This window comes from Symphalangus syndactylus, chromosome 21, assembly GCF_028878055.3.
Source record: "Symphalangus syndactylus isolate Jambi chromosome 21, NHGRI_mSymSyn1-v2.1_pri, whole genome shotgun sequence".
In the NCBI taxonomy this organism is placed as follows: Eukaryota; Metazoa; Chordata; class Mammalia; order Primates; family Hylobatidae; genus Symphalangus; species Symphalangus syndactylus.
In genome coordinates this window covers 76,070,486-76,083,226 of record NC_072443.2, presented here as the reverse complement: position 1 = coordinate 76,083,226, position 12,741 = coordinate 76,070,486, and the positions used below count along the sequence as shown (strand labels likewise).

General features: G+C 37.2%; 1 long non-coding RNA gene across 3 annotated transcripts in view; it reads left to right on the top strand.

Annotated features, from left to right (window-relative positions):
* LOC129471303 (uncharacterized) overlaps positions 1-12,741 on the top strand; it is a 128,279-nt gene that overhangs the window by 59,338 nt on the left and 56,200 nt on the right. The window lies entirely within an intron of this gene.

The following is a 12,741-nucleotide window of genomic DNA, read 5'->3' as shown; positions in this document are numbered from 1 at the left end:
CTCCATGGAGAGGTCCATGTGGCAAGAAACTGTCTCCAGCCAACAGATACCAAGAACACGAGGTCTGCCAACAAACATGTGAGAGAGCTTGGTCACAGATCCTTCCCCAGTCAAGGGATGAGATGATTGAAACCAGGCAAGAGACAGAGAGAGAGACTCAGATGAGCCGTGCCTGAATTCTTGAGCCTTAGAAACTGTGCGATGTCAATCAAGAAAAATCATGAGACAAGTCTCATTCATTTTAGGAGGTTTATTTGCCAAAGTTAAGGACGCACATCCAAGAGACAGGTGTATGCCTTTCTCTGAAGATGATTTTGAGGGCTCCAAATTTAAAGGGGAAAGGGCAGGATATTGAGAAGTACACAATTTTCATGTAAGAGAGGGGTGAGGAAAAATATGCATTCATGCCTTCGTCTGGCTCAGTGAATCTGCATTTTTTACATAAGATGACATAGACAAATGGGGCAGAGGAGAAATGCAGGGAATCTGCATTTTTACAGAAGATAACAGATAAAATAGGACAGGGGAACAATCAGATATGCATTTGTGTCAAGTGGGCGGGGGGGTGACTGCACTAGTAAAGATAAGCTATCAGTTTACATTGGGTGAAATGTAAAATTCACCCAATGTGAAATGCCATGGTGAAATTTTAACAGAAACACTTTGGGGTAAAGATCTGGGAGCTCACTAGGAATTCCCTTGTGGACAAAATCTGGGGAGGTGTATAGCTTTTTCCATCTTGTAGCCATCTTATTTAGGAACCAAAAAAAGTGGGAGGCAGGTTTGCATGACCCAGTTCCCAGCTTAACTTTTCCCTTTGGCTACATGAGTTTGGGGTCCCAAGATTTAATTTCCTTTCACGGCGATGATAGTATTTGTTATTTTAATTTACTATGTTTCTGGATAATTTGTTATGCAGCAATAGATAACTAACGCATGTTGATGTCATGTTTTCAGGATGCAGAAATATACTTTCTACTGAAATTTTTACTTATTTCAGAATAAGCAGATTTATTGTCCAAAATATTGGTTAATTTACTAATTTTGCATCAAAACTTGAGAGACATACTTCATATGTTTATTATGAACATTTCTTCATTCTGCTCTGTAGAAACTGTCCATATTTGAAGCAGATAGTGACTACTCTATAGAGAGCCAGTTGAAGGGAATGATGTAGAATTAATGCTTCCCTGAGGAACACACTGGATTAGGACCTTGGAAAGAGCTGCTCTCTAACCTATGGAGCATTTCTCTGCAGCTTTGTCTCTTTGGCACATGGTAGGCCTGAAGTCTACTTGAGTAGAACAGACATAAACCCAACATCTGTATCAGATACAGTTTTGGGAAACTTGGCCTCAAAGGTGGATTTCTGGACTCTCTGTTACAGTGAGTCCTGACTCCCCCTACTGCCCGTGGTTGCTCTTCCTATCACCCAGTGTCTGCTGCTTAAGGGAGCAGTTTTCTTCTCCCATCACCAACCCAGGGAAATTCAGTTCTTGGGAGGCAAACACAATTTCCCTAAGACTTTATCACTGTTTAAATTTGAAAGAAAGAACTATCGCAAGGACAAAAAACCAAACACCGCATGTTCTCACTCATAGGTGGGAATTGAACAATGAGAACTCACGGACACAGGAAGGGGAACATCACGCTCCGGGGACTGTTGTGGGGTGGGGGGAGGGGGGAGGGACAGCATTAGGAGATACACCTAATGCTAAATGACGAATTAATGGGTGCAGGAAATCAACATGGCACATGGATACATATGTAACAAACCTGCACATTGTGCACATGTACCCTAAAACCCTAAAGTATAATAAAAAAAAAAATAATAAAGATTTTAAAAGTAAAAAAAAAAAAAAAAAAAAAAAAAAAAAAAAAAAAAAAAAAAAAGAAATATCAAAAGTGTTCTGAAAAATTTAAAAAGGGATGTATGGTTACTAATTGGGGCTAGGAAAACTGGAGTGCAAACTCAGAGATAAAGCTTCCGTGCTTGTAGGGGTAATTGTGAATGGATGATTGCCAGCATTGTCCTGGAAAATTTCAAGATAATAGAGTTTCTCTGAGCCACTGTTAACAAGCTAATGAATTCAACTGTTTCTGGTTGGGGTGAGAAAGAGACAAGGACAGCCAAAATACTTTTGGGTTCTGCATGTTTCCCAGTTGGCTTTGGCCTTAAATTTGGATTTGCATAGAGCAGAAGCTAAATTCCATTTCTTCCATATATTCAACTTACTTTGGGCCATACACATATACTTCGATTGTCTGCTTTTTGGTTACTGAATTTTATAAGCTCTCTTCCATTACTGTTTTCCTTTTCTGGTCTACCAACTTTTGTGCCCATTTGTTACTCATCTGCACTCCCCGCGCCACCCCTGCTCAAGTTTTGCAATATCTCTGAACATGTTGAACAGGGAAAAATAAATGGGTTGACTATAGATAAATATGCATAGAGCAGGTGCTGTGCAAATAACTTTGCCATGGATTAACCCATCTGCCCTCACCGTAGCCACATCCTTCAGGATAGACTCATCTTACCGTCACCCCTGATAAGCTATGTGCCTTGGTGTTTTTAGTCTCTGAACCTTATTTCCATTATCTGCAGTTTCTTCTGCCAACTTGAAAGTAACAAATCCGCAATTCACAATGAGAGCCTTTCCAAGTCATTGCTAAAGTCTTTATTTATCAAAGCCAATAGTTTTCCCACCCTGTTTATATTTTCTCACTTTTAATAGTCTTTACTCACAAATGGGTCTCACGTCTATTCACGTAGGCTGTTGCTAAGTTGGCTGCAAAACTGGCTTCAGAAAAGCTTCAAGGGCCCCAAATGTCTTCATTCCCATATTGTTCTGTTTGTAGCTGATGCATCAAAGGCCTCTGTCTGAATCATTAGAAGGCAAAGATAGTGAGCCTTTACTAGCCTACAGCCTAGTGTAGATGACTCTCCCGGGTAATCCAGAAAATCTAACCAATTTTCTGGGAAGCTGGATTCAAGATGAGGGGATTCAAGGGGGCAGAGTGTACTTAGAACCTCGGATGTGGAATAGGCAGAGCATTGTGAATGAAGGTTGGTAATGGAAGGCACCTAGGTAAGTCAGAGTTTTAATCAAAAGGCCACACGAGAGTGCAATGGTTCTCAAATGAACTGTACATTGAAATCACCTGGGAATCTTTTAAACACTACTGAAGGTTGCTTCTATTCCAGACATTCTGATTTAATTTTCTGGAGTGTGACCTGGCATAATGATTTTTAAAAATTCATCAGTTCTAACGTACAGCAAAATTTGAGAACCACTGGAGTAATGGTTAAAGGCTTGCACTTTGAATCTAGACAGATCTTAGTTTCAATCCTGGCTTTACCACTAGACCACATGACTTTGGGCAAGTTATTTGACCTCTCTGAGCTCCTGGTCTTTTTGCAAATTGGAGATAATAATAGTACCTGCCACTTAGGGTTATTATTAATACTAAATATATGCTTAGCACAGTGCCTAGCACACAGTAAGTACACAGAAGACACTTACAATATTATTTAATAATAGTACCAGAGTTTCTATGTTAGAAGAAGGCTTGACAGTGGTCAAAGGGAAGGTATACTTAGTAACCAAGACACCATGGGGTGGAGAAAAACATAGCTTCTCACTAGCCCTGCCTCCAGCAATCAGGCAGTGTGAATAATAGAGAAAGCTTTTTTTTTTTCGTGTGTGTGTGTGTGTGTGTGTGTGTGTGTGTGTGTGTGTGTTACTCCCCAGGGATTCTGCCTTGCAGGATCTTATCAATCAACCCATTTGACTTATTACCATTATGTATAATTTTGAGGTTTGTGTCAAAGGACCAGGTTTGTCATGGTTGCTCTAATTATGGGGAAATCATGTGTAATATGTATTTTTATGGCAGGTCTTTTATAAAACAGGCTTAGTTTCTAATAATTTAACAAAGGAAGATGGGGGTGGTTTAAAGCTTAACTGGAACAATTTTAAATGCATGTTGGACTGAAGACTTATGGATTCAGAAGTTTCAAATCTGTGTTGAAAACTGCTGAGAATATACTCAGAATCTTCAGGATTTAATTCACACATAGATATGTATATTTTAGATTCACATTATCCTTTATTTTATTTTTAACTAGAGTTAAGCGTAATTTTGCAGATATTCGTATTGTTAGCAGATGGCTGCATTCACGCTAATAAACAGCATTTTACAATTTAATTTTTATTTTGAGATAATTGTGATTATGTCAAAATACAGATTCACATGCAGTTGGAAGAAATATCACATACCCTTTACCTAACATATTTCAAAACTCTATAGTACAATATCACAACCAGGATTTGGATATTGATACAGTCAAAGATAACATTTCTGTCACTTCGGTGTTCTTCATGTTGGCCTTTTATAGCCATGCCAACTTCCCTTCCACCCCCTCCTTAACCCCTGGCAAACATTAAATTTTTTGTTTTCTATTTCTATAATTTTGTCATTTTCAGAATAGTCTATAAATGGAATCATATAGTGACTAACCTTTTGTGATTGACTTTTCTTATCATGCATAATTTAGTATCCAGGTAATACTAGCTTCATAAAATGAATTGGGATATGTTCTCTCTTCTTCTATTTTCTGGAAGAGATTTTGTACAGACTCAGTGTAAATTCTTCTTTAAACATATGGTAGAATTCTCCAATGTAATGATGTAGGCCTGGAGATTTCTTTTTCTTGGAGTTTTAAAATTACAATTCAATTTTCATAATAGCTTTATGGCTATGCAAATGATCTACTTCATATTGGATATTGGGTGAGCTGTGGAAGTTTATGTTTTTTTGAAGAACTTGTCCATTTTATATAAACTGTCAAATTTATGTGTGTAGAGTTGTTCGTAGAGTTTTCTTATTATGCTTTTGATGTCTGCATGATCTGTAGTGATATCCCGTTTTATTCTTGATATTGTTAATTGGTGTCTTCTCTCTCTCTCTCTCTCTCTCTCGTCAGTCTTGTTAAGGTTTGTCAATTATATCGATCCTTTGCAAGAACCAGCTTTTTGTTTCATTGATTTTCTCCATTGTTGGCTTGTTTTCAATTTCATTAATTGTTGCTTTCATTTTTCTTATTTCTTTCCTCCTGTTTACTTTGTATTTGTTTTGCTCTTTCTTGGTTGTTGAGGTAGGAGCTTAGACTTGGGATTTGAGCATTTCCTCTTTCTAATGCTTGCATTTAATGCTTTAAACTTCCCACTCAGTATGTCTTTAGCTGTGTGCCACACATTTTGATATGTTGTATTTTCATTTTCATTTAGTTCAATGTATTTTTTTAAATTTCCCTGAGACTTCCTCTTTACACATGAATTATTTGGAAGTGTGTTGTTTAGCTTCCAACTGCTTAGGGATTTTCCTGTTATCTTTCTGTTATTAACTTCTAGTTTGATTTCATTGTGGTTGGAAAACATTCTGTATGCTTTCGAATTTTTTTAATTTATTGAAGTTTGTTTAATGGCTGAGGATATGGTCCATTTTTGTATATGTTTTGTAGATACTTGAAAAGATTATGTATTCTGCTCTTGTTGGGTGGAGTGTTCTGTAAATGTTGATTAGATTCTGTTTGTTGATGGTATTGTTGAGTTCTATATACTGGCTGATTTTTTACCTAGTTGTCCTATCAACTGTTGAAGAAGAGTATTAAACTTTGTAACAGTAATTGTGGATTTGTCTGTTTGCCCTTTCATTCCAATTAGTTTTTTCATCTCATATTTTGCAATTTTGTTGGTACATACTTATTTAGGATTGCTATCATTTGGCAGATTGACACTTTTGTCATTATGTAATGTCCATCTCTGTCTTTGGTAATTTTTTGTGTGTTCTGATGTCTATGTTATATGATATAATGCAGTGACTCCTGCATTATTTAAACATTTGAGATATAATTCATATACCATTAAATTCCTCTTTTAAAAGTATGCAGTTCAATAGTTTTAATAGATTTACAAAGTTATACAACAATGACCACTGTCTAATTCCATGATGTTTTCATCACTTCCCTTCAAAATATTATATCCGCTATTAGTCTTATCCCATTTACCCATTTCTCTAGCTCCTGGCAACCACTAATTTGTTTTCTTCCTCTATGGTTTGCTTATTATAGGTATTTAATATAAATGGAATTATGCAACAGTATCCTTCTGTGTCTGGCTTCTTTCACTTAGTACAATGTTTTCAAGATTCGTTTATGTAATTAGCATGAATTAATACTTCCTTCATTCTTATGATTGAATAATATTCCATTGTATGAATACAGCACCTTTTGCTTGTTAATTTACCAGTTGATGAGCATTTGGATTGGTTCTTTTTAGCTCTTTTTAATAATGTTATGAACATTTAGGTATAGAGACAGGTTTTCAACCTGGATATATACCCAGGTGTGGAATTGCTGGGTAATTCTGTTTAATTGCTTGAGAAAGTGTTAAACTTTTTTTTTTTTTTTTTTTTTTTTGAGATGGAGTCTTGCTCTGTCACCCGGATTGGAATGCAGTGGCATGATCTCAGCTCACTGCACCTCCGCCTCCTGGGTCTCCTAGGTTCAAGCCATTCTCCTGCCTCAGCCTCCTCAGTAGCTGGGATTACAGGCGCCCACCACCATGCCCAACTAATTTTTGTATTTTTTTAGTAGAGACAGGGTTTCACCACGTTGGCCAGGCTGGTCTCGAACTCCTGACCTTGTGATCCGCCTGCCTCAGCCTCCCAAAGTGCTGGGATTATAGGCATGAACCATCGCGCCCAGCCTAAACTTTTAAGTGGCTACACCATTTTAGCTTTCATTGTATTAGGATTCCAATTTCTTCACATCCTGCCAATACTTTTTATTGTCAGTCCTTTTGGTTCACGCTTTCCTAGTGGGTATGAAGTGATACCTTATTGTGGCCTCAATTTTCATTTCCCGAGCATCTTTTCATGTACATATTGGTTATCTGTATAAATTTCTATCTAGCACTTTTGCCCGTTTTTAAATTAGTGTTGTCTTTATATTATTAATTTATAAGAGTTCATTATATAGTCTGGATATTAGACCTTTATCAGATATATGATTTGCAAATATTTTCTTCCATTCTGTGAGTTGTCTTTTCACTTTCTTGGTACTGTCCTTTGAAGTGCAGTAATTTCCAATTTTGATGTATTCCAACTTACCTATTTTTTCTTTCATTGCTGTCATATCTAAGAAACCATTGCCTAATTTAAGGTCATGAAGATTTTCACCTATATTTTCTTTTAAGAGTTTTATAGTTTTAGCTCTCATATTTACATCTTGATCCATTTAGAGTTTTTTTTAATATAAGATGTGAGATACAGTGTCCAACTTCATTTTTTTGAGTACATTTCTTTTGATTAATGTTTCCGTGATATATCTTTTTCCATATTTTTACTTTAACCTACCTATATTGTTATATTTAATGCAAATCTCTTGTAGACAGCATGGATTCTATTCCTTTATTTGCTGTATTTAGACCATTTACATTTAATGAAATTGTTGATATGTTAGGGCTTAAGCCCGCCATTTTATTTTCTGTTTTCCATTTATTCTCTCTGATTTTTCTGTTTTCATTTTGTTTCTCTGGTTTGTTTTACTTTCTGTCATCCTGTGGGTTGCTTGAACATTTTCTAGCTTTTATTTTCTAGAATTTGGTTTATCTATAGTGTATCTTTTTATTTTTTGAGTCAGAGTCTCACTCTGTCACTCAGGCTGGACTGGAGTGGCACGATCTCAGCTCACTGCAACCTCTGCCTCCTGGGTTCAAGTGATTCTCCAGCCTCACCCTCCTGAGTAGCTGGGATTACAGGCATGCGCCACCACACCCAGCTAATTTTTTTGTATTTTTCGTAGAGACAGGGTTTCACCATGTTGACCAGGCTGATCTTGAACTCCTGACCTCAAGTGATCCACCCACCTTGGCCTCTGAAAGTGCTGAGATTACAGGCATGAGCCACTGCAACTGGCCTATCTATAGTGTTTTTGAGAATATCACTTTGTATAGTGTTTTAGTGATTGCTCTATGTATTATATGTACACAGCCTAGCATAGTCTACTGATGTCATTTTACCAGTTTGAATAAATTACAGAAAATTTGTCTGTCTTTATTTTCATTTTATTTTATTTTATTTCTTTATTTTTATTTTTTTTTTTTATGTTGCCCAGATTAATCTCAAACTCCTAGGCTCAAGTGATACTCCCACTTGGCCTCCCAAAAGTATTGGGATTAAGGCTTGAGCCACTGCTCCCAGCCAAGTTTCTTTACTCTTTCTCTTTTATAATTGTTTTAAATATTTTCTGTGCACACATTTAATATCACATCAGATAATGTTATAATTTTTGTTGCACTCATCAAATGTAAGTGAGAAAATTGGAGAGGAGAAGGAAAGTCTATTTATCTGTATTTTTGTTTGCCATACTCTTTTTTCCTGCTTGATATTCTACAGTTCCTGCTTTTGTCATTTCCTTTCTGTTTAGAGGACTTCCTCTAATCTTTCTTCTAGGGTAGGAGTGCTAGAGACAAATTCTCTTAGTTTTCTTTTATCTGAGAAATGTCTTAATTTCTCCTTTATTTATGGAGGACATTTTCTCTGGATATAAAGTTCTGGTTTGGCACTTCTCTTTTTCAACACTTAAAAGATGTTGTGAGAATTCCTTTTGGCCTCCATTGTTGCTGATGAGAATGCCACTGTCATTTGGATTGTTTTTGTTTTATAGGTGTCATTTGTTTTTTGCTGCTTTCAGGATATTTTCTTTGCTTTAGTTTTCAGAAGTATGACTATGAAGTTTCTTGGTATTTTGGACTGAATTATCTCCACCACCACTGCTCCTCCCCCTCAAATCCATATGTTGAAGCCCAAATCCCCCAATGTGATTGAATTTGGAGATAGGACCTTTAGGGAGATAATTAAGGCTAAATGAGCTCATAAGAGTGGGGCCCCAATACTATAGACTAGTGTCCTTTCAAAAAGGGGAAGAAACACCAGATTTCTCTCCCTTTCTCTCTCTCTGTGGATGTAGAGGAAAGGCCATGTGAGGACATAGTGAGAAGGTAGCCATCTGCAAACCAGGAAGAAAGGCCTCACCAGGAACCTACCCTGCCAGCTCATTGATCTTGGACTTGTGAACCCCAAAAACCTGAGACAGCTCTCAGCGAATTTAGAAAATTTATTTTGCCAAGGTTGAGGATGCACACCTGTGACACAGCCTCAGGAGGTCCTGATGACATGTGCCAAAAGATGGTCAGAGCACAGTCTGATTTAACACAGTCTAGGGAGACATGCAACATCAATCAACATAAGCAAGATGAACACTGGTTCAGTCTGGAAAGGTGGGACAACTCGAAGCAAAGGTGGGAAGACTAGAAGAGGGGAGGGGGCTTTCAGGTCATAGGTAGATAAGAGACAAATGGTTGCCTTCTTTTGAGTTTCTGATTAGCCTCTCCAAAGGATGATATTAGATATGCATTTATCTCAGTGAGCAGTGGGATGACTTAGAATAGAAGGGGAGGCAGGTTTGCCCTAAGCAGTTCCCAACTTGACTTTCCCCTTCAGATTAGTGATTTTGGGGCCCCAAGATTTATTTTCCTTTCTTTTAGCATCCGGACTGTAAGAAAATAAGTCTCTGTTGGTTAAGCCATCTAGTCCGTGATATTCTGTAATGGCAGCCTGAGTAGACTAATATACTTGGTGTAAATTTTTTTGAGTTTATCTTGTTTGTGGTTTGCTAACCTTGATTCTGTAGGTTTATGTCTTTTGCCTAATTAGGAAGTTTTTGGTCATTATTTCTTCAAATGCTTTTTCAGCTCTGCCCTCTTTTTCCTCTCCTCCTGGGACTCCAATGACATGAAGGTTGACTCCTTGGTTATAGTCCCATAGCTTCCTGAAGCTCTATTTACTTATTTGTATAATCCACATTCTTTTATTTAGATTGGGTAATTTCTATTGCTTTAACTTCCAGTTGACTGTTCTTTCATCCGTCCTACCTATTCTAATTTTGAGCCCACGCATTGAGGTTTTTTAATTTTGGTTAATGTATTTTTCAAATCTATAATTTACATATTGCTGTTCTTCGTATTTTCTATTTCTTTGGAGAGACTTTCTATTTCTTTGCTGAAATAATGTTTTTTCATTTGTTTTAAGAGTGTTCTTAATTGCTTGTTAAAGCGTTTTTGTGGAGGCTACTTTAAAAGTTTTTGTCAGTTAATTCTAACATCTATGTCAAGTTTTGCGTTGGCAGCTATTCATTTTTTAAATTTGATTTGAGATCTTTCCAGTTTTTCATATGATGCATGCTTTTTTATTGAAGTATGGGCATTTTGGGTTTTATGTTATGAAGACTCTGGATGTTATGTAAACTTTCTGTTTTAGCTGGCTTCCTCTGATGCTAGTGGGCAAAGCGAGAGTTCTAGCTCACCAGTGGCCTTATATTATGAAAGGATGAGGGACTTTACTGCCCTGTGGGATACAAGTCTTGCCCTCCAGCTCTTCCTTCCTACACAGTAGAGTGCTTTGTTGTGCTTTGTTAAACAGCCTCTCAGGAGAGAAGCCTGGGCTCCTCAGTCAGCCTTGGCTGCTGTGGCTCAGGAAGGGGCCACAGTTATTTCTGTGGTATGTGGCTGGAGTAGACCAGTTATTTTCTAAAAGCTTTCTCCTTGCTGGGCAGCCGATTTGCTAGCCTTTAGCTGAAGAGCAGAATTTGTGGTGATACTTTTGTCTGTGCCTATTAGCATTTCTGGATTTCTGGCTTCTTCAGTGGCAAGTCTGAAATATGTGAAGTGAAAAAGCGAAGACCCAAAACCCCAAATCAAACAAACCCAGGGAACTTTCCACTATGTTGTTCTTTGGGGGTTAAGTTGCCTAGCTCATCTGTCTTCTCTCCACCTTTCAGAGTCTCCTAATGTTTGTTTTATATATAATGCCCAGGGTTTGTAGTTCTACTTAGCAAGTGGAATAGGAAAAAGTGTATCTACATCTTCTCTGATGTGGAAGTCCCCTGAATTCCATCATTCAACTGCTCACAATTTTACATTTATTCCAATGTGGATTTTGGCTTTTCTAGATTTGACACAGTTTTTCTTTTCTCATACACATCACCTGAGCCAAGAGAGCACCCTAGGCCACGTGTCAAACACCCTGTGGCAATAAGTTAACCTTGTCAAGTCTCCCTAATGAAGCATGTTGACAAATATGTTATATATACAATTCGGTGCTGACTTTATATTTCTGCATTTATATCTATGCATATTATATAGTTTTATATACTGAGTAGCTTTTTAACATACTACCAGCCACCCATTCCATTTGGAATTAAAACCTTTTTGGGGTTTTAAAAAGCTGTAGAAAAAGCAGAAATTAGCACTCTAAAAATGGTTTATTTTATAGCCAAATGTCAACTAATTACTCGAATAGGTTGAAAATTCTTGTTCATTTTAACTAGAGTTATGTTCATTTTCAGAGGAAAAAAATCCCCTTCTGTCAAAACATGTACCCCCTCCCCTACAACCTCCTTGTTTTAAAAAAATTAAGTGTTTCCTCATCTGGATTTTACTATCATAGTCTTATAAATGACCAGATTATTAAGCATAGCCTTCCTGGGTATGTTGATGAAAATGAAGATTATAGTTTTCAGTCAATGGGCAACTCCTTATGAATCTGTGGATGTTTGATGTACAAGCCCCTGCCTGGGGCTGATGATACAGTGAGCAGGGTCTCACTGAGAGTCACCTGACTCAGCATCTCCTTCCAACCACTGCCTTTTCATTCACTGATATTGTGTCCAGGGCATGCGCCAGTTTTCCTGTCTTTCACTGTTCTTAGCTCAGTTGGTTACACCTTAGGGAATCCCTTTCTTATTTGTGCTCGTGCCTTTAATTTAATCCCGGTCCACAACTCTTTCCCTTCCAAATGCTTCAAAAATCTCAGAATCATAGTTGCTTCTTATACAAGTATGAGGCAAAGACCTGGAGAAAATAAAAAGTGATTTTGCTAAAATATGTATATTAATAGTGGAAAGAGAGAATAAGATCTCTGGTTCTCTAACAAAAAAAAGTATTCCTGTCTTTGCTACATTTCTGTAACTCTCTCTTTCTGTCTTTGTTATATTTCTATAATCTCCCTGGGAGCAAAGAAGGGAAAAATAAGACACCACTAACAATGGATGATTAATGGCAGGAATAAACCCAAATCAAGACTAAAAAAGCCATGCATAGACAGTGAAGTTTGATAAGTAGCCAGTGTCCTCTAATGTGAATTCTTTTTGACATTTCTGGAATACAACCCACGTGGTATCAAGCTGAAGAGGAACTGAGTAGGTTCTCCTTGGTATTCTCAGAGAAAAAGGTGAAAACATATACTATTAGTTGATATTTGTTGTAAAACAAATGAATTCTTTTATTTTGGTTGAAAGTGATGGAAAGACAGTAAAAAATCCTGAAACATAAAGAGAAAATTTTTGGCTCATGTATTTATGAAACAAGCTTGAGGCACAGGCGGATCTAGGTGTTAAAAAGTTGAAGTCAGGAATTCATTTTTTACATTGCTTAGCTTTGCCATCCTGTGTTGGTTTAATTTCCAAGTAGGCTTGTCATTAAAAAAAAAAAAGTAAGCTGCATGAGATTTGTGTCTTACAAAATTAGAGACCCTTGAGGAATTAAGATATTTTCCCAAATAGTTTCAGTAAAAGTCATGCACATTGGCTGTGACTGGAACTGCTAGTGTTGTATGCAC